Consider the following 27,230-nt stretch of genomic DNA (forward strand, 5'->3'; position numbering starts at 1 on the left):
TCGATATTTTTTCAACAGATCATCTTTATTTTACTTACCTTGATTCAAATGGATTTCAAATTGGACTGGCCAATTGTCGAATTCAGAAAAGCAATTACAAAAGGTTATATACTTTATTGACAAGATATTTAAAGCAATTGCACCAGGCACCAGTGAACATTAAAATTATTTGGATAATTTTTATATCTTTTGAAACAGTACCATAATGATGACATCGTATTTCAGGGGGGGGGAGCTCATTTCATGAATGGTCCATCATCAACATTATTTTCAAAAACGCTCAAACTTTGGTCTTTTGAAGAAATAGAGCAAAATATGAAATAATTTCTTTTACAAAACAAGTTTTACTCAAGTTACATAACCGGCTCTGCTGGGTGATCTTTTTTATAAGTTTCTGTATGTGTTAGTTACATTGTAGTGTTTTTTTTTTTTTTTTATATTTATGAGTTTCCCTCAGTTTTAGTTTGTTACCCCGATTTTGTTTTTTGTCCATGGATTTATGAGTTTGAACAGCGTATACTACTGTTGCCTTTATTGACGACAAACTATGAAAAAATATAGTTGCCATCATCGGTGACTGAAACTTTTCCGGAAATACAAATTTTAGTTTTATTTTCCTAAATTGGGAATTTATATTCACAAACATTTTTTTGGGGCCGCTGGCAGATTTAAGGGCCGTTTAGCGGCCCTAAACTATATAGTGGAATCATCCCTGGCCACTGAACACTATGAATAGTGATGCAAATCATATTTAAATGTATTTCTTCAATCTACGTTCTTATCGTCAGAGCTCCAGATAAGCTGCGTATTTGCGTGATCACGCAATACAAATGATAAAAAAACCAATGCAATTGATCATTGCAGGGTTCAATAACCCAATTAGTTCAAAGGAAAACCCAATTATATGCCAAAACCATGAGTTTTCAACCCTTTTATTGGCTACCGTTTGCTTTATTTACCCTTATCTGTTTACAGTCGTCGCGTAAATCTATTTGTATAATATTTATAATTGGAAATGTCCTTTTGTTCTAAAAATAGATCCCTGCATCAAGTAGATCGGAAATGGGTCCCTGTCGGAATTTTCCGTGGCCCAAAGGTACATGTACACATGTTTTTTGAATACATTTCGATCTTCTCGGCGTTTTTCCAATTAGCGTGTGTCAAGTTGACATATTTTTTTTTCGAATTGCTCGGGATTTATCATAACATACATTGAATTAAAACGAAAGTGAATGTCCGGTAAAAATATTGAATAGAAGCATGTTTTCAGCTTCTTTTGAATAGCTGAGGGAAAGTTATGATGATAACAAGACTCAGCCAGTGATTTTAGGAAGCGTCCATCTAACGCACGGGCGTGTTTGCTTAACTTAACGAGAACATTGCTAATAAACACGGGGTTTCGTCAAAAACAAACTCAGTTGGAAAAAGTAAAAGGCCAAATCATGATATGTAGTTGGAAAGCATCGGAAACCAAAAGTTCTAATAAGGGATCACTTAACCCAGATTTATGTAAATTGAATAAAACAAAAACATTCAAGTATAGTTAGAGTTTATATACTATTTTTTTTTCATTTTACGGTTAATGAGTGAATACACACACAGGCACTCATCTCAGAATTTTTTATATAAAGGTATACAGGGAAAAAAATCTGAGGCGAGTGCCTGTGAAAACACATATCCATTTTTTACAGTTAATATAAGTTGTGAGAAAATACAAAACTAGCAGAAGGTTTGAAACTGGACACAAACTTAATCTACAATTGCTCTTCAGTGAGTAAACCAAATAAAATAGCTAACACGTATACAAAGATAGAAACATATTTACGATGGACAAACATCTGGGGTAGATATTGCCTAATTAAATATTCAATATTGTGTTGATGAAAAAACCCAATACATTAAGGAGCTTGGTGGTGAAAAACCCAATTTGATATTAACTTGAGGGGTGAATTGGAATTGATAATGCAATTAAAAACTTAATCACCCAATTACATAAGAAAATGGTGGGTAAAAACCCCAATTTGTGAATTCTTATCTGGAGCTCTGTATCGTACACCTTTAAAATTGTGTGATCAATTGCTGTAATGTACAAAGTGTATACATTTTTTTATGAATCACTTCTTTCGTTTAGTACATCTATGATCTTGCATAATGTTCTCATATTCAAAATTTTTAGTTATTAATATCTGTAACCGTTATGTAAATATTGTATAATTTTATATGTTTTTTTTGTATAGAATTATATAATAGCAGAATTGTTTCTTCTTATCATGCTATATGGTTTCTTGTATACTAGTATTTGTCAACTACATGTATGAGGAATCCTATTGAAAGAAATGACTCAGTAAATATTAGATTCAAATTCTATTCTATATATATATCTTGTTTTCTCAAATTGATATATGATATTTTACCGAGATTATCATGATTATATATAATGTGTATATATGCATCTTGTGTAACCTTTTGATTAAAACTATATTCATGCCATGAATCTAGTTTTTTTTGTATCAACTGTTAATGAGATATCTTAGCATAAAAAAGACGAAAAAAAAATAAACATTGGAGCAGTTGTTCATGTATAGAAAAGAAATACTGATAGCGATTAGGATAATAAAGTCCTCTCTGCATGATCTTAAAAAATGAATATCTGCCTTCAGACCGGATACCATATAGAGATGGGTTTTAGCAAATCCAATACCTCATAGATAGATATGAACTGTCCTGACATCACAAATTAGCATCTATAAAAACATTATGCTTATTGAAAAAACAAGATAAACCAAAAAAAACAATAATGACAGCAACAACTACATGGATAATAGACTCCAAATTTTAAATTTACGTCTAAGTAAACATACTGTGTAAACACATAGAAATCATTGATTGAAGACCGTATGTTGACCTTTGTATGCCAGTGGCGGATCGAGTTTGGTGGGGGTCCGGAGGTTGGAACCCCCTTGTTTGGAGAATCAATGCATATGAATGGGGAAATATAGTTGAACCCCCTTCCCTGTTATTCTTAGTTGGGACCCTTTTAAAAATGGCTGGTTGATTGATTGTTGGTTGCTTAACGTCCAGTGGCAAATATTTCATACATGTTCAGGACGAGAACAAGTAAACAATAAACACAATAGGTAGGTCTTGTCATAGTAGAGGCCATTCAGGATGATGGTCGGGGAAATTTGGACTGCCACGGGAAAATTAGGGTATATTGGATAGGGACAGAAATTTTGCCTTGCAACAGGCCACCTACGGACCACTGAAGAGTTGTTGCAAGGGTTCTTAACGTGCAAAGAGCAAAGTAAAAATGGCTGGATTCGCCCTTGTATGCCATCAGGATTTGTGTTCTTGTGTGTTGGATGTATCATGGATGTACATATACAAATTCATACTCTCATTTTTATTTCTTATCATTTATCTATCTGGTATGTTAAAGCAATCGCATTGACACGTTTACCTCAAATTCTCTTTTCAATGTTTATCCAGTATAAACGACAAAGACTATACAAGATCTATACAATGTTATTTTTGTCAACATAAATTACAAATAGTCATAAAAAATAAATATTATTATTTCTAACATAAGTTAACAAGTGTTCATAAAAGTTAACAACAAAAGTCTTCCTCAGCATAACATAAGTATTTAAAAATATAATTTATTTTTTTCTGAAATACATTACAGTAGACATTAGACATTAGTCATTTTTACCAATCATTAGTTCTTGCAAGGATGCATTTATAAGCATTAAACATGTGAGTTTTTAGTGAGAATGTCCAATACACACTAGCGTTCCAGGTTTTATGCACATAAATCCGTAAAATTGATTTAAAATCATTTGATAAAATATTATTGCACATTTTTAAATCGTAAAACGAACTTGACATCAATCATTCATGTTAAAATTAAAATTGTTATAACCAAGAATTGACATCATTCTACAATAGATTGCTGACAAGACGAGCTCAGATTGGCTGGAAATGCTTAAGGCTCTTACGGGGAACGTAACATGTATGTCGATTGGATTATGGAAAGTATCTCTTCGAAATTCTTATCAAAAGGTTGCAATTGAATAAAAATGAAACATATCTCAAGTGCCGTGTGCGGGAAACCTCATGTTGAAAGAATTATGCAAAGTGTGTCTTCGAGCTTCTTATCAAAAAGTTTTATGTCAATAAAAATACATTTTTTTCTCCAGTGCCTTTTACTATCTATATCCGTTTTTGTCTTTAAACAGACGATGAAATCAAGCATTCACCAATCTTAAAATAAATCAATGTATTGACTAAACATCGGATGACTACAATACTCATGAATATTAATGAGTAACGTTGCGTCTCCATAGTGATGACGCTGTCCGCCTCATTTCTTTGGTCGTCAATCGCTCTTGTATTTTAATCTTTTTATTGATAAACTATGCAGAATTAGATAAATAATGATAATTTATTGAAAATAAAAATAAAATGTCACATTATTTTACAAGCCATAACTTGTATTGTATGAAAATCCTACTTGTCGATCTCGCAACGGAGGCGTGGCTTGTTTTCCTTATTTGGAAAACCGATTCAACAGGAAGCTTGCAACCCACATGTTTTGAACGGACGGAATGTTTTTGTTGCAAGAGGCGAATAATGGCCCATGTACCCAAGGATTTCAGCTTACAAGCCGAATAGTACGCCATAACTTGACTATGAGTAAGTATTCTGTCGTCTTTTTGCTGTTTTCTGTAGCCGACTATCTTCATTTTGACAAAAATCTACCCTTGAGGTTGAAATTATTCCCCTTTTTTTCATATGTTTTAGAAATTATCCCTGAACCATGTGAACCAAGGAATTGCATAGTGTACTATGCCTGAACTGTCTTAATTGCAAGTCCTTTCATGGTCCACAGTGTTTATGTGCCATTTATGTGAAGTTTTAGAATACCCATGAGCTGTCCAGGAAGTTTGTTATGCTATATATATATAGTTTCACTTGTTGATGTAAAAAAAACTTAAGGTCTAGTCTATTCCATGGTTGGCCAGCTGACAGTCAATCTGTTTGAATTCATGAATCATGGATATAATTTGTTTTGAGAGCGAGTGATATAAGACAGGAGATTGGCAATTATAATAACAAGTTGCTGGTCTAAAAAAATTTAATCTGTAGAAGAAGACACTAGACTAAATTTTCAACAAAGACCCCACCTCAATATTATTAATAGGAACTGTAGTGAGCACCTTTAATATCACAGAGTTTATAACTTTGCAGACAGTGTGTAGGCAAGACACTGCCAGATGTTCTAAAGTTAGCTATGTCATGTATGTGCATGATCATACATGCACAAACTACACTTTCCTCAATTACAAAGCTGCATCATGAATGTAAGGTCAGTTTTTTACGTTCTAAAACAACAAAAATTCTAGATTTTTATTCACATGAAGACTTGAAAGACTTAATTGTAACTGTATAGTATACTGATTGATGTTTTATTCTTAGGCTGCCGCAGGCAAGATTCTTATTTTCTACAGAAAATTTTGCATAGTACGTATACTAATTTGTCTGTAGTGTACAAGCAAATGTAGTACTTACTGAATAGAAATTCTGACAGACCTAAATGAAGTTTTAAAAAACCTGGGCTATTTGTCCTGTACCTAAGTGTAAATTTTATATATACAATATATACCCTTATTTTATTCTGTATGCTTCACGTTTAAGTTCTTTAATATGTATATGAATAAAAGGAGATGTAGGGCATACCCGTAGCCAGGGGGGTTCGGATGACCCCCCCCCCCTCGAAAACAAATAAGCACTGTTAAAGTCAATGTTCTATTCGAATTGCGACTGTTGAAGTCGAGTTTGTGAGTCCAACGAACACCCCCCCCCTTTTGGAAATTCCTGGCTACGGGCCTGTAGGGTGTACATTGTACATTTTGTGTGTACATGATCATATATCATGAGACAGCTACAGAAGTTCTTTCTGTTCAATATGTTGTACTACCTGAATAAGGTTCATTCTGTTGCTATACTAGTTACAGTCTTTATGAAATAAGTAACATGTATAAAGGTCACACCAATTTAATTCCTTGTTTGACCAACCCGCCTGCACTTATTTTTTTCAAAACAGGATTTTTTTTTATGTTCCCCCTTCCCGCAACTGGAAATGTAATCATGTCCATTTCTCGCATCTTTTTTTGTAAAAACTATAAAAAGATATTAGCATTTGTTTTCAAATCACTGTCTTACCTGTATTTATTGTTTAAAACCTATATAAAGCACCTGACCACACTGTGTAAATATCTTGTGTATTTTTTTTATTAATAGTTAATTATAAACCTATATATCCCAAGTGGGAGTACTCCGATATAAATATATAACAGGAAAAAATGTCTGTACATTGGTTTCCTTCCCCTAACTTACAAAATATGTTCGTTGTCAGAACTTCTAAAAAACAGTTGGCTTCAATTGCAAACATATTGTATGCCGGCAGAACAAAACAACCCATACTCGCTGCATGTTTATGTACCCATCAGGATTGATTTGGGGGCCTGTCGTTCAGTAGTTTGTTGATGTGGTTCATAGCTAGCCTGTTATTTCTCAGTTTGTATATATATTAGATTGTTGGTTTTCCTGTTTGAATTGTGTACACTAGTTATGTTGGGGTCCCTTATGCCCTTATAGCTTGCTTTTTAGTCTGGGTCATAGCCCTAGCCTGTGTAAAAGGCCGATAAATGACTTGAATTTGTTATTATCAGGTTTGGAAGAACCCTTCTTCAAGTAAGGGGTTATTTTACTGTTATCATGGTTATAGAAAAGAACAAGAATGTGTCCTCAGTACACGAATGTCCCACTCGCACTATCATTTTCTATGTTCAGTGGACCGTGCAATTGGGGTAAAATCTCTAAATTGGCATTAAAATTTGAAAGATCATATCATAGGGAACATGTGTACCAAGTTTGAAGTCGATTGGACTTCAACTTCATCAAAAACTACCTCGACCAAAAACTTTAACCTGAAGCGGGACAGACGGACGAACGGACGAACGAACGGACGGACGAACGGACGCACAGACTAGAAAACATAATGCCCCTCTACTATCGTAGGTGGGGCATAAAAATAGAATAAACCAAGGATTTGTATAGTGCTACTATACAAATCCTTGGAAAGCTTAGAATTTTTTACTTAAAACGAGGAAAACTACATCATATTTGAAACAACTTTTCTAAAAGAGGAGTCCACACTTTCTGAATAATATAAAAGTAAATGATATGTGTGGTTGATTAAAGTCCAGAAATATTACAAAATTTGTAGACATGTTTTGACCATTTAATACCAGATAGCTATATAGTTCTTTCAGAAAATATGAGGCGTTTTGTACTAAAAAGTGTTTTTTTTTACAAAAAATATATAATAACTTAAATGACCCCTCATAAAAGGGATATTCTATAACATTGTGGGTCGGTTCCCAACCTGATTATGACTTGGATGGAGATTTCTTGGTGTACAGGGGAAAAACACTTCATAAATTAAAGAAATGTCAGGGTACAAACTTGTGATAAATCAAGCTTTAATATCATGAATATTGTCAAAATCTAATATTTTGTGTTTACAAAAAAAAATTATAATCGTTCGCCTTTATTTTTATACGACCCCAAAAAAATTTTGGGATCGTATAATGGTATGATGTCGTTGTCCGAAGACACATTGGTTTCCGGATAATAACTTTAGTTTAAGTGAATAGATCGTCATGAAATTTTTTCAGAAGGTTCAATACCACAAAAGGAAGGTTGGGATTGATTTTGGGGATGATGGTCCCAAACGATTAGGAATTAGGGGCCTAAAAGGGGCCCAAAAGAAGCATTTTTCTAGTTTCAGGATAATAACTTGTGTAGAAGTATTTCAATTGCTCTGAAATCATACCGCAATGTTTAAAACCACAAGTAGAAGGTTTGGATTCATTTTGGGGGTTATGGGGCCAAAGTTTAGGAATTAAGGGCCAAAAAGGGGTAAAACAAGCATTTTTCTAGTTTCAAGACAATAACTTATGTGTAATTGTATGGATCTCTCTGAAGTTGTACCACAATGTACCATATAACAAAGGGGAGGCTGGGATTAAGTTTTGGGTTAATTGTCCAAAATATGCAGGAATTAGGGGCCAAAAAGAAGCATGTTTCTAGTTTCCAAACAATCATGACAATAACTTGTGTTCAAGCGTAAGGATCTCTCTGAAATTGTACTACAAGGTTCAATACTGCAATGGAAAGCATAGGATTGAGTTTAAGGGTTATTGCTCCAGGGGGGTTTCAAAAAGATGGGGGGGGGGATTTTTTGTTTACCATTTTTTGAAGGGCTTCCTTTTTTCCAAATTTTTCAAAATTTTTTAAAAGTTTCAAGAAGAAATCTTTGACCTTATTAATTTTGTGACAAAAACCTATATTATGTCAAAAATTCGATCACAATCCAATTTCAGACAGAATCAACTTCAAGCTTGAATATTGTGACCAAAATTGCCCTATCTGTTCAGGGTTCAACCACTGGGGTCGTATAAAGCTGCGCCCTGCGGAGCACCTGGTTCATGCTTCATCTAAAAAAATTGAAAATTGAATATTTTTTAATCGCTCGACCCAATTTTTGGAGTCCAAAAATCCGTAAAACAAGAAACTAAATCATGAATTGGTGTGGCCTAAAAAGGAAAATTAATATTATAATTATTCTGGGCCCACCTTTTCTGGAGGAAATTTATTTGTTGACCCTTCTTAGGTAGTCAGTGCAGTGGGCCCCAACTTATGAAAATTTGTGGATCCACCACTGAAATAGCATCACATTCAAGAAATACATGTATAGCATCACATGAAAACACTGAAAGACCCTGCGGAATGTGAACACTGGGTTAGTGTAGTGTTACTGTTTAATGCTAATTTGGTATAGGCTTGGTATTAGAACATTCACTGTTCTGAAATGTACCTGTATAATCATTTTAAAAAATAAGACATAAAATAGAGTTGTCATTTCGGAATCTTATGCATTCTGGCTTATATTTTCAAAAGCGTTCACCAAAAAGTTGTGATTGGCTTAACACTTACTAAATATTTGAATTCCATCCAATGATGTGGCGTTATTTTCATTTTGGTGTACGAACAATGAGATTACCATTTACCCATAGTCCTATATATAGATTATGGAAAAGGCGAATTACCTACCTGAACCTTTTTGTTTCAAATTGGAGGCTGGTAACAAGCATATAATTTAAATTCGTTTTGGTTTGAATTAAATGAAATTAACTAATATAAAAAAGAAGATATGGTAAAAATGCAAGTGAGACAACTCTCCACAAGAGAACAAAATGACACACAAATTAACAACTAAAGGTCCACGGTACGGGACTTCAACAATGAGCAAAGACCATGCCGCATAGTCAGCTATAAAAGACACCGAAATTGCAATGTAAAACAATTCAACATGTTCAAACGAGACAGGCACAAATAATTAAATACATACATAATGTAGTTATTTTAATTTTGCAAAAACTTGTTATTTTGATAGTTAGTGACTATTTTAATAAATGGTAGGTGGATATTGTTAAGTTTTTAACACATCGCTTCTCACAGAATTTTTGCATGTAAGTTTGGATTACAATATAATTAGTCCTTCATGTTTATATATATGAAAAATATTTTTATCAGTAATACCGTTATACTGCTTACTAGATGGTTTTTTTGTGTGTACACAATTGTCAAACTTTTTTTTATTACAGGTTCAAGATGACAATGATGAGAACAAAAGTGCAAAAGATAAGCCTTACATGAAAATTGCAATACGTGACTGCAGAATGTATGAACAGAAAACATGGACAACAATGTGTTCAGGGCATCATAACTTTTTGAAATGGAGTAAAGATAACTTTCCAACCAGACGTTCCACAGTGTGATCATGGTGATGTCAAACAGCATGTTAAAAATGATTAAAAACAATATAGTAAGACTCAGCTTAAAGGTGAAAGGAGGATCCAGTTTTTGACACCCACTTTTTCTTGCCTGTTTTTTTTCTGGACAGAAAGAAAACCCTCCATTTAAATAGAATGCAGAAAGTGACTGTTAAATTGTAAAATTAACGGAACCTACAGATGGAAACATGTGTAAAGAAAAAACCTCATGTAATCTATAAAGTAATTCAACATCTTGTAGCAGCCTCGTAGAGATCGTTCCACAGCAGTTAAGGATGACCAAAGGTGAACAGAACAGTTCTAGTTTTCAACATGAACACAGACATGTCACACAGAGATTAATCTAAACAAGTACAATTTGATTAAAAATAATTTGTGCTCATATACATGTACGTTGTACAATTTTGTACCTGTATAGTGGAAAATTGCATGTGCAATTTATTACGAACAGAAGACCAACATAAAAGGGCTAAATGTTATTCTCTTATGGTTGGGGCCTGTTATCTAACTCCCACGTGAAAAGATATTTTTGTATCACACCGTACGGAGTGTGATATGAAAAAGTGATATCAAAATTACGTTAATTTGATTGGCTTATCTCGTAAATTTCCAATATTTTCATTGGCCATTGATCAGTTCATTATTCACTGGAAAAGGTCATGACGGGACTACTTTTTTTCTTGACAACTGATTGTTTACTTCCGGTTTTCGTGATTTTGTCTGCTTTATCTAATATAAATCTTATCATGGACGATGAAATAAAGAAAGGTACCCGGGTACGGTTATGTAACGGAGCAAAGGGCATTATAACGGGCACAACTTCCAATTTCAATTTCACTCTGTATGCGACAGTAAAACTACCGATGGAGGTCCGCAAAGCTTCAAATACAATACAGTTATCTCTATTATAATGCAAAACAAGTTCACAATTAAATTTCAATCATAATTTCAGTGTAAAATCTTCATTAAAGAAAATTTCGCGAAAAGATGTTATCTTCTTTGGTCCCTACACTACGTGACGTCATAGGTATGCTTCCGGTGTCATACATAAACACCGGGCATTTTCTGGCTTCTGTGCCGCTTCAGAATGTAATAAAATTTGATAAAAAGAAGATTTTAAGGCGCAACAAGTGAGTTATTTGTTAATTATTGTAGAAATAACGTGTCAATACACTTGTTACAAATTAGATAACAGGCCCCAACCATAAGAGAAAGATCAGTACGCGTTGCAAAGAAAAACGGCCGTAGCAACACAACTCTCGCCATAGGCTCGTTTATTATTATTGAAATTAAATAACTCGAGTTGTTATCAATCGATACCTAATTCTCACTCGTTATGAAACCTATAATAGATATCTGTAAATTTACATTATGTTCATAAGAACAGCAGTATCAACATTTGAACAGTAACATCATCTATTAATTTTTTGTCAAGCGTGTGTATCAAAACATTAATTTGATTAAATATTTCTATTTATGCACTGTACTTACATTACAACTTCATGAGTACATGGAGTAATAAGGCCAGTTTGATTTCAGATTTTTATGAAAGTTCTTGGATGTTTTATCATGTTCATAACAACTATTTATAGGTTACTGTACAGCTTTCAACAATGAGTAAAACTCTTTATCATTTGCATTTCTACATACAATTACATTTGTACATGAATTATGCTACCTTTTTAATACACAAATTAACAAATAATGACAGACAGCAACCAAAAAAGAACAACATAAGCTTTAGCTTAAGCATGTTGAGAGACTGGCACATTAAATGTGACATAGTAAATATAAAAAAGAAGATGTGGTATGATTGCCAATGAAACAATAGTCATGTGATCGTAAACATGTTTTTGAGAGTTTTTCTGTGACATTAACATATATCAGATTAAGAAAGGGCATTAAATATCATGTACATGTATGGGTACATACAAAATTAAGAAAAAGTGGTTTCATTGCTAATGAGACAACTCTCCCAAATAAGGGCAAGCAACTAAATGACGTAAAAGTAAAAAACTAAAGGTCAGTGTTAGGCCTACAACTACGAGCAAATTTCATACAACATAATCATTTAGCTGAAATGCTTGTCTTGAAAATTGTACTGCCTTAAACAATTGAGGGTGTTAAAGTACAAAATTCAATAAAAAGAAACCAGAAAAAAAATTCAACCTTGAAAAATCCTTAGAAAATTATGTAAATAATGACAAATGAAACACATGAAACATGCAGTGGTGAATACAGGTTCAAAGTTTGAGATGCAGGTTGTTCAATAGAAGGTGGTACCATGTACTTTTAATTCTAATGTTACGGAAAGTTTCATGTACATTCACCATGTTCACCAGCTAAATTTAGGATTTTTATATTCTTGCAATATACATTGTCATGATTGTATTTAAAAGAATCTCTATAAAGTAAAGAGTGTCGCTCAACATGAATGACATGTAGATATCAATGAATACCAGCAATTGACGAAGTTCAAACTCGGTCATGTCTGTAGACAATGCAGAAAACAAAAAAAAATATATCAATAGCTCAATCAAACTTGATTGGTGTAAAACACACAAAACATGCACAAGGACTCTTAAAGAAATATTTAAAGAAGTTAAACATATATAAAAGCAACAATTTGGTACTAAACATGAATCCCAGTAAAAGTTGAACTTGAAGTATGTTCCATTAGACTGTATTTGGACAGAAAACATACTTTCAGTCGTGTTAAATATACAGATACATTGTACATGTAATCATAAAATATTGCCATTTCCATTATCAAAACAAGAAGTAATTGTAACAGGATGCTGTTACGAAGTCTCCCAAACAAAGCTCCCATAACTCGCCATTTATATGGTCCCATGTTCATTTGATTTGATTTTTTGTCCAATACAAGAAAATATATGGCTTACGGGTGGGGATCTCCACCATTTACAAGTATTCAAACAGGAGGAGGTGGTAACCCCCAGAGACTTTACCTACATTTCATTTGATTTGTTTTATTGTCCCATACAAGAATATATGTGGTTTAGGGGTGGGGATGTTGACCGTTTACAAGTTTTCAAACAAGAGGGGGTGGGGTGACCCCCTCGGGACTTCCCTTTTATTTCATTTCATTTGTTTTATTGTCCCCTACAAGAATAAATATGGTTTAGGGGTGGGGATCTGGACCATTTACAAAATAATAGCACATTCTCAAATTGAACGGGGTTGGGGCAACCCCCAGGAACTTCCCTTTAATTTCATTTGATTGGCTTTATTGTCTCATACAAGTATATATATGGTTTAGGGGTGGGGATGTTGACCGTTTACAAGTTTTCAAACAAGAGGGGGTGGGGTGACTCCCTCGGGACTTCCCTTTTATTTCATTTCATTTCTTTTATTGTCCCCTACAAGAATATATATGGTTTAGGGGTGGGGATCTGGACCGTTTACAAGATAATAGTACATTCTCAAATTGAACGGGATGGGGGTGACCCCCAGGAACTTCCATTTAATTTCATTTGATTAGTTTTATTGTCCCATACAAGAACAGATATGGTTTAGGGGTGGGGATGTTGACCGTTTACAAGTTTTCAAACAAGAGGGGGTGGGGTGAGCCCCTATGGACATCACTTTTATTTCATTTCATTTGTTTTATTGTCCCCTACAAGAATATATATGGTTTAGGGGTGGGGATCTGCACTATTTACAAGATAATAGCACATTCTCAAATTGAACGGGGTGGGGATGACCCCCGGGGACTTCCCTTTAATTTCATTTGATTTGTTTTATCGTCCCATTCAAGAATATATATGGTTTAGGGGTGGGGATCTGGACCGTTTACAAGATGTATGTACTGCATGTATCTATCACTTACAGTTTTCAAGTTATATTCATTTAAAAATTTTAGAAAATAAAATCCCATAGGGTTCTATAGTAAAACCCTCCCTCCTTTCTACCCCCTAAAATACCCCTTAATAGACCCCAATGCACAAACGAAACATTGATGGCTCACCTAGACATGTAAGTCTAACATATTGTAAAATCCTAGGTAAATCTGACAAGCCGTTTAGGAGAACCGCTGCGGACAAGTTCATTTTTAAAGTGGCGGAAGAAGAAGAAGAGGAAGAAGAGGAAGAATAATAAAAACTAGAATTGCCATTGCAAGCAATAGCGGATGTCACCCTTCCCTTAATGCCACTAAGCGGCATTCATTTGAAAACAATTTAACAGTGAATGCAGATCAACGCATTGCGATATATCTTTCTGTAAATTTTCAGGACATTCAGAGCATTTGAGAAGATTTCACATTCTTGCTGTTTCCATGGCAACGGCAGCCATTTTGAAAATTCCGAAATGCAAAAGTCTCATCTTTACATGCCAGTTAACAATAACATTAACTTTCATGAAGTTTGGAGCATTTTGGAAATATTTGACATTTCTGCAGTTTCCATAGCAACAGTGGCCATTTTGGAAATTCCAACTTCAAAAGTCTGATGCAGACTTGACAGTTAACAAATATATTAAGTTTCATCAATTTTGGAGCATTTTGAAATTTTTGACATTTTGGCTGGTTACTATGGTAACAGATACCATTTCAAATTTCTAATGGCAGATACCACATTGGTATATGGGAAGGAACATACCATCAAAGTTTCAATGGATTTGACCTACCATTTTATGAAAGTAAATGCCACTTTAAGGTTTTTGAAGCATTTTGACCATTTTTGACTTGTTTCCATGGTAACGGCAGACATTTTCGAAATTCCAACGCCAAATTCCACATCTACCAATGTTGCTCATCGTTACTGTGGAGTTTTATTAAATTTGGAGCATTTTGATATTTTGGAAATTTTTGGTGTAGTTTCCATGACAACATGATAGTTCTAATGATTGCCAAAATAATCCAAAACCAGGATATGCCCGCCACCTACATTGTATCAAAATATTATGATTCTAAGTTAAAGCAACTCCAAATAATTCCTTAAAACCAAAATCTGGAATTTTTCACAATTGTTCCGTTTCCATGGTAACGGCAGCCATTTTTCATGGTCTTAGACCCTACTGCAACCCGAAATTTGGTGTTCCTCAATATAGTTAACTATCATTAAGATTGGTTCCATTGGCTCTGAGAAAACTGCCGGACAAAATAGGTGGAAGTATAACTAGAATTGCCATTGCAAGCAATAGCGGATGTCACCCTTCCCCTATTGCCACTAAGCGGCATCCATTTGAAAACAATTTAACAGTGAATGCAGATCAACGCATTGCGATATATCTTTCTGTAAATTTTTAGTACGTTTTGAGCATTGTCAAAAGTTTCACATTTCTTCTGTTTCCATGGCAACGGCAGCCATTTTGAAAATCCCGAAGTCAAAAGTCTCATCTATACATGCCAGTTAACAATTATATTAAGTTTCATTAAGTTTGGAGCATTTTGAAAATATTTGACATTTCTGCAGTTTCCATGGCAACGGTGGCCATTTTGGAAATTCCAACTTCAAAAGTCTCATGCAGACTTGACAGTCAACAAATATATTACGTTTCATCAATTTTGGAGCATTTTGAAATTTTTGAAATTTTTGACATTTTGGCTGGTTTCTATGGTAACAGATACCATTCCAAATTTCTAATGGCAGATACCACATTGGTACATGGGAGGGAACATACCATCAAAGTTTCAATGGATTTGACCTACCATTTTAAGAAAGTAAATGCCACTTTAAGGTTTTTGAAGCATTTTGACCATTTTCGACTTGTTTCCATGGTAACAGCAGACATTTTCGAAATTTCAACGCCAAATTGCACATCTACCAATGTTGCTCATCGTTACTATGAAGTTTCAAAAAATTTGGAACATTTTGATATTTTTGAAATTTTTGGTGCAGTTTCCATGGCAACATAGTAGTTCCAATGATTGCCAAAATCATCCAAAACCAGTATATGGCTGGCACCTACATTGTATCAAAATATGATGATTCTGAGTTTAAGAATCTCCAAATTATTCACCAAAACCAAAAACTGGAATTTTTCACAATTATTCTGTTACCATGGAAACGGCAGCCATTTTTTATGGTCTTAGACCCACCTGCACCCCGAAATTTTTTGTTCCACCTTATAGTGAACTATCATTAAGATTGGTTCCATTTCACTCCAAAAAACATGCCGGACAAAATAGGTGGAAGTATAATAATAATAATAATAATACAGAAAAAGAAACAGAGGAAAAGCAATATGTCACCCGACATTGTCGATCGGGTGACATAATAATAACTAGAATTGCCATTGCAAGCAATAGCGGATGTCACCCTTCCCCTCATTGCCACTAAGCGGCACCCATTTTAAAACAACTTAACAGTGAATGCAGATCTATGAATTGCGATATGCTGTTTCCATGGCAACGGCAGCCATTTTGAAAATTCGGAAGTCAAAAGTCTCATCTATACATGCCAGTAAACAATAATATTAAGTTTCATTAAGTTTGGAGCATTTTGAAAATATTTGACATTTCTGCAGTTTCCATGGCAACGGTAGCCATTTTGGAAATTCCAACTTCAAAAGTCTCATGCAGACTAGACAGTCAACAAATATATTAAGTTTCATCAAGTTTGAAGCATTTTGAAGTTTTTGAAATTTTTGACATTTTGGCTGGTTTCTATGGTAACACAGACCATTCCAAATTTTTAATGGCAGATACTCCATTGGTACATGGAAGGGAACATACCATCAGAGTTTCAATGAATTTGACCTACCATTTTAAGGAAGTAAATGCCACTTTTAAGGTTTTTTAAAGCGTTTTGACCATTTTTGCCTTGTTTCCATGGTAACACAAGGCATTTTCAAAATTCCAACGCCAAATTGCACATCTACCAATGTTGCTCATCATTCCTGTGAAGTTTCATTAAATTTGGAGCATTTTGATATTTTGGAAATTTTTGGTGTAGTATCCATGGCAACATAGTAGTTCCAATGAATGCCAAAAATCATCCAAAACAAGTATATAGTGGGCACCTACATTGTATCAAAATATAATGATTCTAAGTCTAAGCATCTCCAAATAATTCCCTAAAACCAAAAAGTGGAATTTTTCACAATTTTTCCGTTTCCATGGTAACGGCAGCCATTTTTAATGGTCCTATGACCTACTGCAACCCGAAATTTTGTGTTCCTCATTATAGTTGACTATCACTAAGATTGGTTCCATTGCCTTCAAAAAATCTGCCGGACAAAAATCATTGGAAGAATAAGAATAATAATAACAAAGAAACGGAGGAAAAGCAATATGTCACCCGACATTGTCGATCGGGTGACATAACTAGAATTGCCATTGCAAGCAATAGCGGATGTCACCCTTCCCCCCATTGCCACTAAGCGGCAGCCATTTCAAAGACTTTTAACAATGAATGCACATATTTGCATGGCTATACATTTTTCTGTAAATTTTCAGTACATTTAGATCATTTTTAAAAACATGACATTTTTCCTGTTTCCATGGCAACGGCAGCCATTTTGAAATTTTCAAAGTCAAAAGTCTCATCTATACATGCCAGTTTACAGTAATATTAAGTTTCATTAAGTTTGGAGCATTTCAGAAATATTTGACATTTCTGCAGTTTCCATTGCAACGGTAGCCATTTTTGAAATTCCAACTTCAAAAGTCTCATGCAGACTTGACAGTCAACAATCCTATTTAGTTTCATCAATTTTGGAGCATTTTGAAACTTTTGAAATTTTTGACATTTTGATTTGTTCCTATGGCAACAGAGACCATTCCCAAAAGTTAATGGCATATACCATATTGGTACATGGGAGGGACCATACCATCAAAGTTTCGATCAATTTGACCTACCATTTTAAGAAAGTAAATGCCACTTTAAGGTTTTTGAACCATTTTGACCTGTTTTGCATTGTTTCCATGGTAACGGCAGACATTTTTGAAATTCTAACGCCAAATTCCACATCTACCAATGTTGCTCATCGTTACTGTAAAGTTTCGTTAAATTTGGAGCATTCTGATATTTTTGAAATTTTTGGTGTAGTTTCCATGGCATCATAGTAGTTCCAATGATGGCCAAAATCCTCCAAAACCAGTATATAGTGGGCACCTACATTGTATCAAAATATAAAGATTCTGAGTTTAAGCATATCCAAATAATTCATTAAAACCAAAAACTGGATTTTTTCACAATTGTTCTGTTTCCATGGTAACGGTAGCCATTTTTTAGTTCCAAAGTTGCACTGCAACTCGAAAGTCAGGGTTCACAGTTATAGTGAACTATCATTTAAATTGGTTCCTTTGGTTCCGAGAAAGCGGTCGGACAAAATTAGGTGGAAGAAAAATAATAATACGGAAAAAGAAACAGAGGAATAGCAATATGTCACCCGACATTGTCGATCGGGTGACATAATAATACAGAAAAAGAAACAGAGGAAAAGCAATATGTCACCCGACATTGTCGATCGGGTGACATAATAAGAACTGACCAAAAACAATAAGTCTCCAAACTTTGTTTGGGAGACTTAATAAGACACAGATGAGACTTCTATCAAAGTCTTCGCTTATATATTTTTCTTCAATAAAGTTCCATAACACATTTTTCTTATTATAAACCACTCAAACTATACATGTACAGTACTGAAAATTCAGAAATAATTGAATGCGAATAATGTGACTAGGTAAATATCGCAATAAAAAACTGAAATGAAACATGCACATTTATGAGGAATTATTAGAAATCTCAATAAATAAACATTTTTTAGTAAAATTGAGAATGGAATTTGGGGAATGTATGACAGAGTTAAAATGACTTTCAGATGTGTTTAGGTTTTTAATGCTAATGTTTGAGACTCAAAGAATTTATCATTAATTATGTTTTATATTATATATTCTACCTGGACAATAAGTTAATATATATCTAATTGATAATGGACATTTTATAATCAAAGTGACAATAATGCCTCAGGGCTTAATCCTTTAAATGTATCCTTCTTAAATTAGAGACATTGCTAAAAGAGTTGTTTTAAATATTTATCTTTCTTTATCTGGATAATAACTAGTTTATATTTGTCAACACATTATGTAATAATTGATCTTAGCTTATTGTTTAATTCTCATATATAAATATTGTACTATTTTGTGAAAGAGATAAGTTTGGAAGTCACAGCATTAGTGACAAGTTCCAGTCTTGGAAATAAATTATATACTAAGTTGAATTAATCTTCTGTGTACTACTGCTAGTTTATGGTGCTTGGTTATTTAGGTTTAACATTTAGTTGTGATCGAATCCTCATATCAGTCTCCTAGTTTTAGACTGTGGATTTCTTGGTTACAAATGTGCATGTCAATGAGGCAACCCAACCAAAGAGCAGATAACAGCTAAGGCATACATTCTTGAATAAATGCAATAATAAACAAGAAGTAATTGTAACAGGATGCTGTTACTGATTTTATTTTAAATAATGAATCATTTTTCAACAAGAGGCTGTCACAACGACAGCAAACCGGATTTATTAACATTTAATTGTGTCCTGGCAATATCACAAGAACCATTACTGATGAATGGTGAAAGTGAAAATCGTAAATATCAAATTTGACCTCAATTTTGTCATCAGTATCAACATATTAAAATTTGAAAAGCTTAGATTGAATGGTTCATGAGTAAATGCAACAACCTGAATGGAAACGCCATTTTACAATCTTTCAAGAACCATAACTCCTGAACGGTAAAAGTCAAAATCGTCATTATTGAACTTGACCTCTATTTTGTCATCAGTAACAACATATTAAAATTTCAAAAGCTTTGGTTGAATGGTTCATGAGAAAATGCACGGACACGACGGGAAAAACCATTTTTCAATCTTTCAAGAACCATAACTCCTGAACGGTAAAAGTCAAAATCGTCATTATTGAACTTGACCTCCATTTTGTCATCAGTAACAGCATATTAAAATTTCGGAAGCTTTGGTAGAACAGTTCATGCATAAATGCACGGACACGACTGGAAACTCCATTTTTCAATCTTTCAAGAACCATAACTCCTGAACGGTAAAAGTCAAAATCGTCATTATTGAACTTGACCTCCATTCTTTCATTAGTAACAACATATTAAAATTTGGGAAGCTTTGGTAGAACAGTTCATGCGTAAATGCACGGACAACTCCATTTTTCAATCTTTCAAGAACCATAACTCCTGAACGGTAAAAGTCAAAATCGTCATTATTGAACTTGACCTTCGTATAGTTGTCAGTAATAACATATTAAAATTTTGAAAGCTTTGGTTGAACGGTTCATGAGTTAATGCACGGACAACATTTGATTGCCGCCCGCCCACCCGCCCGCCCGCCCGCCCGACCGCCCGCCCGCCCGCCGTACATCCCCAAATCAATAACCGACATTTTTGTCACAAAAATCCGGTTAAAAATATAAAGTTGAAAATCAACATATATATATATATATATATATGAGAAATCTAATTTGTTTAGTGTTGGTTATATAATTTCTAAGTTTATCCGGATTTTTTAAAGAGGGGCGTGGGTCAACAAGAAACATGTAAGCAATACATGGTCACACAAAGACTTTAATGCAATTTGTCTGTTTTTATATCAAATAAGGAGATGTAGTATGATTGACATTGAGACAACTTTCCACCAATTGCAAGTTCTAATGAAATCACTTTATAATTAAGTAATTACACTATAGACAAATACCTCCTTTGACAATGAGAAAATTCATACTGAATAGTGGGCTAAATATGGCTTGGACATAAAAAAAATCAATTGAGAAACTTGACAGCCTAATGTATAAAAAAACAGATATGTCTACAGACATGAACCAAATTAAAGCAAGCCACTGTCCCTTTAAAACTGTAAAACACCAACACAAAATATTTTTTGGGTCACAAAATGAAATGTGATGTTTGATATATACACAAAATACATGATAGATGAAATGTAATTGTATGCGAGTACTGACTGGGACATCAATTTTGGAAATGAATATCCTTGTCTAGTAAGAATTGGAAAAACACAAAATGGAGGGGAAAAGTGAAAATAATTTTTCACACAGCAACAGCAACAGTGAGCAACCCCCACCAAAAAATATGTCTGTGTAGCAACAGATGATAGAAAACTTTGAAGTTGCCTCAACCTGAATAGAAATTAATATAGGTGGTATGGGAGACTAAAATAAAAATGATAGAATTTGTTCATACTTTGCCAAAACGTTGTATCTATTGATACATGTTGAAAAATATAATAAAAATGATAGGTCACCGCGCATTTTCTCAGGACGGGACAAAATGACACATTTTGTATGGATTATACAGGAAAAAACACCATTTTGTGATTAGAAACTAAACAAAATGATAGAATTGTTAAATACTTCAGGAAAAGATAGCTTTCAGACACTGCTTTGAGAACATCAAAAGAAAAGATAGGGTCACCGTACGTTTTTTCGGGCTAAAATACAAAATAGGAAAATTCCATACAGAATCCTTCAGAAAATGCACTTTTTTAGAGTTACCTCCCCTTAAAATGCCAATTTAAAAAAAAAAAAAAAAACAACCAAAAATAATTAACATTTGCAAAAATATCAATATTTAGAAGTTATATTCTTATAAATTGGTACTTTTAAATGAAAATGTACATTAAACATCTGCATTCCTGCATCAAATTTTGTTAACTTGATGGTAAAATCTGGACCTTTGATTCTCTGTTTTTTACAATCCAAGATGGAGTAAGACACTCATACCACCTTAAGTTGGTTCTCTATACTTTTCATGACTTCTGATTGAATTTGTATTACTGATTTTCAAACATATTTTGCAACTGAATATGTCAGAACTGCTAGTTTTCTTTTACAAATGTATATAATATTTAATGCATACTATTAGCATAAATTTACCAATCCACATTTAATAGAAAGGATTTAAATATGTTGAGATCAAGGATTTATTTAGCAAAAGATCAGTGATTTATATAGCAAGATCTAGCTATACCCAAATAAACAGTCTGACATAGTCATTAATCACCTGGGGCTAAAAAAGGAAAATAAATGGTTGACTAACAGGACCAAGGACAACTCATAACATACATTGGCGGATCAGGGGAGGGGGTTGGAACCCCCCCCCCCCTACCAACACTTTGTTTGGATGATCAATGCATTTGAAAGGGAGCATATGGTTGGAATCCCCCCTTTTACTCTGGGTTGGGACCCCCCTTTTTTAAATGGCTGGATCCGCCCCTGACATATATATCTAGAACTCAGACAACCAATATATACACTATAAGACTACTTTTCAAAGTTTAAGGGACCACATTTGCATAGAGATTGGTATAACAAATTATGTATGAAGGTGGAACTGCACATATTTTGTCAGTCTCTTTTTCCGGGAAAATTCGATTTTCTACATACTTTTGAAACCTGAAGAAGTACGACAAACACGCACAACTTGTTTTACTATCGTCGGTTATTACAAAGGTCAAATGATTTCAACGGATATTGTCAATAAGATCAATTTATGTTGAGGTTTAATATGGGGACGAAGTCCCCAATAACAGTAGAAAATTCAATAAAAAAACAAAATCGGGAAAATTTCCCGAATGTTTCATTGTACATGTACTAATGAACTCAAAATCGTTCAATTTTTTTTATGTCGTGTTTTGAAATCCCGGACCTGCGCAGAAATGTACAATGTACTTCCTTTTTCAGGTCTTGTTTGTATGAAACTTTGAGTAAAATATATATTTATCAGTCTAGTATAAAATAGGAAGGAACGCGCAATACCAATTTCATTTTTAATAATTCCTTGATATGAAAAAACGTTACCTGATGATAGCGTTTCTTTGTTTACATTGCATATGACGTCATAATTTAAATAACGTCACAACTAAAATCCCTAGCAACAGAACCAAAATCGGAAACCCGCTACAGAAAAAAAAGTTGAGGGCCAGTTGATGGCCATGTGGCGGACAGTTGAGGGCTAGCTGTTTTAAGCAAAATAGTTGAGGGCTAGGTGTTGAGCATCTTAGCTCAACTCAAACCTGGCCAAGCACTGTATGTTGGATAGATGTCGCTCAACTGGCCCTCAACTGAATCTGGCCATTAAGTTGAGGAAAAGTTGAGCAATTGATCTTTGGTTTTCATATAGTTGAGCAAAAGTTGAGCTTTCAGACTTTGAAATTTTTGTAGTTGAGCGAAAGTTGAGCTTTCAGACTTTGAAATTTTTGTAGTTGAGCAAAAGTTGAGCATTCAGACTTTGAAATTTTGTAGTTAAGGAAAAGTTGAGCATTCAGAATTTGAAATTTTTGTAGTTGAGGAAAAGTTGAGCGTTCAGACTTTGATTTTTTTTTTTATAGTTGAGCAAAAGTTGAACAATTAGAAATATGACCTGGTGATATAAATGTTATGTGCCATCTGTTTTATCTGTCTTTAGTGCAAATGGACAGGAAGTATTATTATAAATGTACACAAAGTTTGAGGCAAAATTAAGGGAAGCTTTCAATTTTATACATTTTTCTGTATCTTAACTTAACTAAATCTTTGACATAAAGATAAAAAACAAACAGTATTTCTTTTATTATAAGATATATTAAATATTCAAGATTTAGGTAATTAACAGTTATTATAAGGGGCAAATCTCAAAGTGATCACACTGTCACAATACCCAAAAGAACCTCAAACATTTAAAATTTGAACTGGGTTTGAGCATGCACATGGCAAGCAAAGATGACTTCTAGCTATCATGAATAAAATATGAATTTTACAATGAATGTAGATAAAAAAAAGTTACAAATAACTGTATTGACATTGAGAAGTGCAGTGTATTCTTCTGATGACATGACTCTTGGATTTAGGAAGATTGATGTTTAACACATATTTCTGGAAACATCTTTTGGTAAGTACATTGGATTAGATTTGATTTCCACCATTTTGAATAAGTGTATAATTATGCTCTTTTAGTTCAAAATAATGATATCTAAAGTGTTTTCTTTATAAACTTTAAAGAGTGAAGAATAAAATGAGACAATATATTTATGCATTAATTTATATATTGTCAAAATGTGTAAGACAGGTTTATTTTATTATTAAGACAATTTGTTTTAGAAAGTATTACTAATAAAATAAGAATATTCTAATATAATGAATTTAGTATAAAACTAGAGATCTATTCTTATTTGCTAGATAACTTCTAAAACGCAAGGATAAAGCATTCATGTAGTATGTTGTGAGTTAAGATCTTTCAGCAGTATTTTGGCTATAAAAATACACAATTTAAATTTATTTTTTCTACAATGTGTGGTCATCAGTTTGCAATTACCACATAATGCTCAAATTTTTAAGACCTAGCCCTCAACTTTTAATGACCTGGTCCTCATCTATTGGCCACCTAGCCCTCAACTTTTAATGACCGGGTCCTCAACTGTTGGCCAGGTAGCCCTCAACTCTAATTGCTCAACTGTTGGACACCTAGCCCTCAACTATGATATTTTCTCAACGTTGCTAAACTAATTTGCATAAAGTTGAGCATTGATAGTTGAGGGCTACCTAATTTGCATGGCAAAAATCCAGCTAGCCCTCAACTGGCCCTCAATTATTTGCTCAATTGATGGCCAGCTAGCCCTCAACTGGCCCTCAACTGTTAGCTCAACTGGCGGCCAGTTGAGCAATGCAGTTGGCCTAGTGATCATTTTTTCTGTATGGGACGTTACGGTATTTCTGTTTCTTTTTTTTAACAAATATTACAAAAAGTTACAAAAAAATAATTCATACAGACTTCGTCCCCATTTACAGGTAATGCCTGCCTCATATTAGTGTAAATACTCCAGAATCGTTAATTGTGACAACAGAGTTGCGGTTCTTTGATGATTGTTCGGGTTGTCAGTGCGCTTGAATGACATAGACAATTTATCGAAACCATAGTTACGAAATCTAAATTCACAAAAAGCGGGTTACCAGAGACGATATTTCTCAAAAAAATCAACTGAAATAGAAAGCTATAGTTATTACCTAATAGAAAAGTGCTGCGCGCTTAATGAATATGAAACAGTAGTCAAATTAAGAACAAAACTATGTACAAATTTAACGTTATATGCTGCCGGGTAAACTAAAAATATTATTTTAATTTAATATGTTCACTTCTGGAAAATCGCGCAGCACTTTTAAGCATCGGGAAAGCACAAGGATTCGTTTAAAAAAAACTTTGTAGATTTATATTCAGTGTAGTAACCCGTTTTTTGCCAATTTGATTAAGGCATTTTACCCCTGTGGAAGTCACGTGACCTAGGCGATCATGACCAAAATTTCGGTTTACTGATAGTTGTTGAATTTATATATTCATGTAGTAAGAATAAAATTTATGAATTGTTGTTAAAACAATTTTATTCTTGAAATATCACATTTTGCCCATATTTATGTTTAAAAGTGCCTTAACCTACCTGGGAAAAAAAATCCCATCTCTATACCCAAAAGTTAGGTTAAGGTACACTTCACAGACACATGTTTTCCGGAGACAAGTTCCTGTGTGGATGATGAATAAATGACCGTGAATTCAACCTCAACGTAACAACTATTATATTGTTAATCAGTATACTCTAGTTTGTTGTTATATATTAAATTAAAGTCATATGAAACCTCAAAAAAAAAATGATGCATATGTTTTTTTATAACTATAACATTAATGTATAAGTATAGTTTTCATTCTAAAACATATGTACTGTCATATACTTTATTCTGAAGAAATTTCTTTAACTTGTCCACATTTAGAAGAAGATTACTTTTTTTAATTGCTTGATTCCAGGATGCAATTCACCGACATATTTTCCGTATGCAAGTAACCTTAGCGTGACCTTTCTCGTAAAAAACCATCGATCGCAATACGCATCGATATGTCATTTAAATAAACTATATTCTGATTGTATATGTTGTACACGTGCTCAATATTCATGCTTCTTTGCTGATTGCTTACAATAAGGTGACAATCTGTAAACTACGGTTTCATAATACGACAAATATATGTATAACAGTTATATGTAATTTTTATCTATTTGTATATCATTCATTCTATTCTACTAGTATTCTAATGATAGTGCAGTGGAAGTGCATAGTGGTCATTCTTTTGAAATAATTAGTTTTTCTAATAGATTGGATTTCAGTAGGTAGATTTGAGTAGGCATTCAAATTTTCCCGCAATTTTTGGAAACCTTCTTGAGATATTCTTCCGCAAGGTTAACACAAATTAATGGTATCCTTGATTTAATATGGATAATATATTTGTAAGGACAAAACATTTTCACATCATTTATCTACATGACTGTTCCTTAAAAATGAGCGATAAGGAATGTTATTTTGCACTTGATAATTTCCACGTAATTATACGAAATACGTCCGGCTATCAATCAAAAGCTCAAGTAACGTGGGTACAATGTCTCCGACAGTTTAATTTTCAATTTTAAAATCCGATCTCGGCAAGACAAAATCAGAAATTCCACCAGCTACTATGCGAGAATCTGTATCTCTAATGATTAAAAAATAAATAAATGTTGTTAAGCGAAATCTCCTTCGGTAACCTTCCACATTCCGAAAACTTGTCAAAATTATTAACACCTGTAGGCAAAGTTGATTCATTCGGTGAACTGGTAAAGGTTATGACCCTTAAACGTCTCTTACAAAGATGAAAAGTGCATGAAATATTATATAAAAAGCATCTAACTATCCGAAAATCACGAGTTATATCCACAATTTTGCACACTTCTTTCCACTGTATACCGTGGGCATTGTATGGCAACGGCTGTCCTCAATATAGGGTGGACACCACGTCCACAGCTGTCCTCGGTATAAGGTGGGCACTACGCCCACGGATGTCCACGGCATAGGGTGAGCACCACGCCCACGGTGGACAGAGAGTGGACGGCATTGGTTTGTCCACCGTGGGCGAGTGGAAATGACAAAGTCCACCTGGACTGTAGTGTATATACCTAGGATATACCAAGCTGATGATTCATTCGGTGAACTGGTAAAGGCTATGACCCTTAAAAATCTCTTACAAAGATGAAAAGTGCATGACATATTGCAAACTACTATACAAAAAGATTATATTGAAATAAACCCCTTAAAAAGCATCTAACGTATCCGAAAATCACGAGTTATATCCACAATTTTGCACACTTCTTTCCACTGTATACCGTGGGCATTGTATGGCAACGGCTGTCCTCAATATAGGGTGGACACCACGCCCACAGCTGTGCTTGGTATAGGGTGGGCACTACGCCCACGGATGTCCACGGCATAGGGTGGGCACCACGCCCACGGTGGACAGAGAGTGGACGGCATTGGTT

At 34.0% G+C, this 27,230-nt stretch overlaps 1 protein-coding gene across 1 annotated transcript in view; it reads right to left on the reverse strand.

The window, feature by feature from the left end:
* Nucleotides 1–27,230, reverse strand: part of LOC139495387 (uncharacterized) — an 85,877-nt gene that overhangs the window by 40,543 nt on the left and 18,104 nt on the right. The gene's annotated exons all lie outside the window — the stretch shown is intronic.

The sequence above is a fragment of the Mytilus edulis genome, chromosome 11 (assembly GCF_963676685.1).
Source record: "Mytilus edulis chromosome 11, xbMytEdul2.2, whole genome shotgun sequence".
NCBI classification, from domain to species: domain Eukaryota; kingdom Metazoa; phylum Mollusca; class Bivalvia; order Mytilida; family Mytilidae; genus Mytilus; species Mytilus edulis.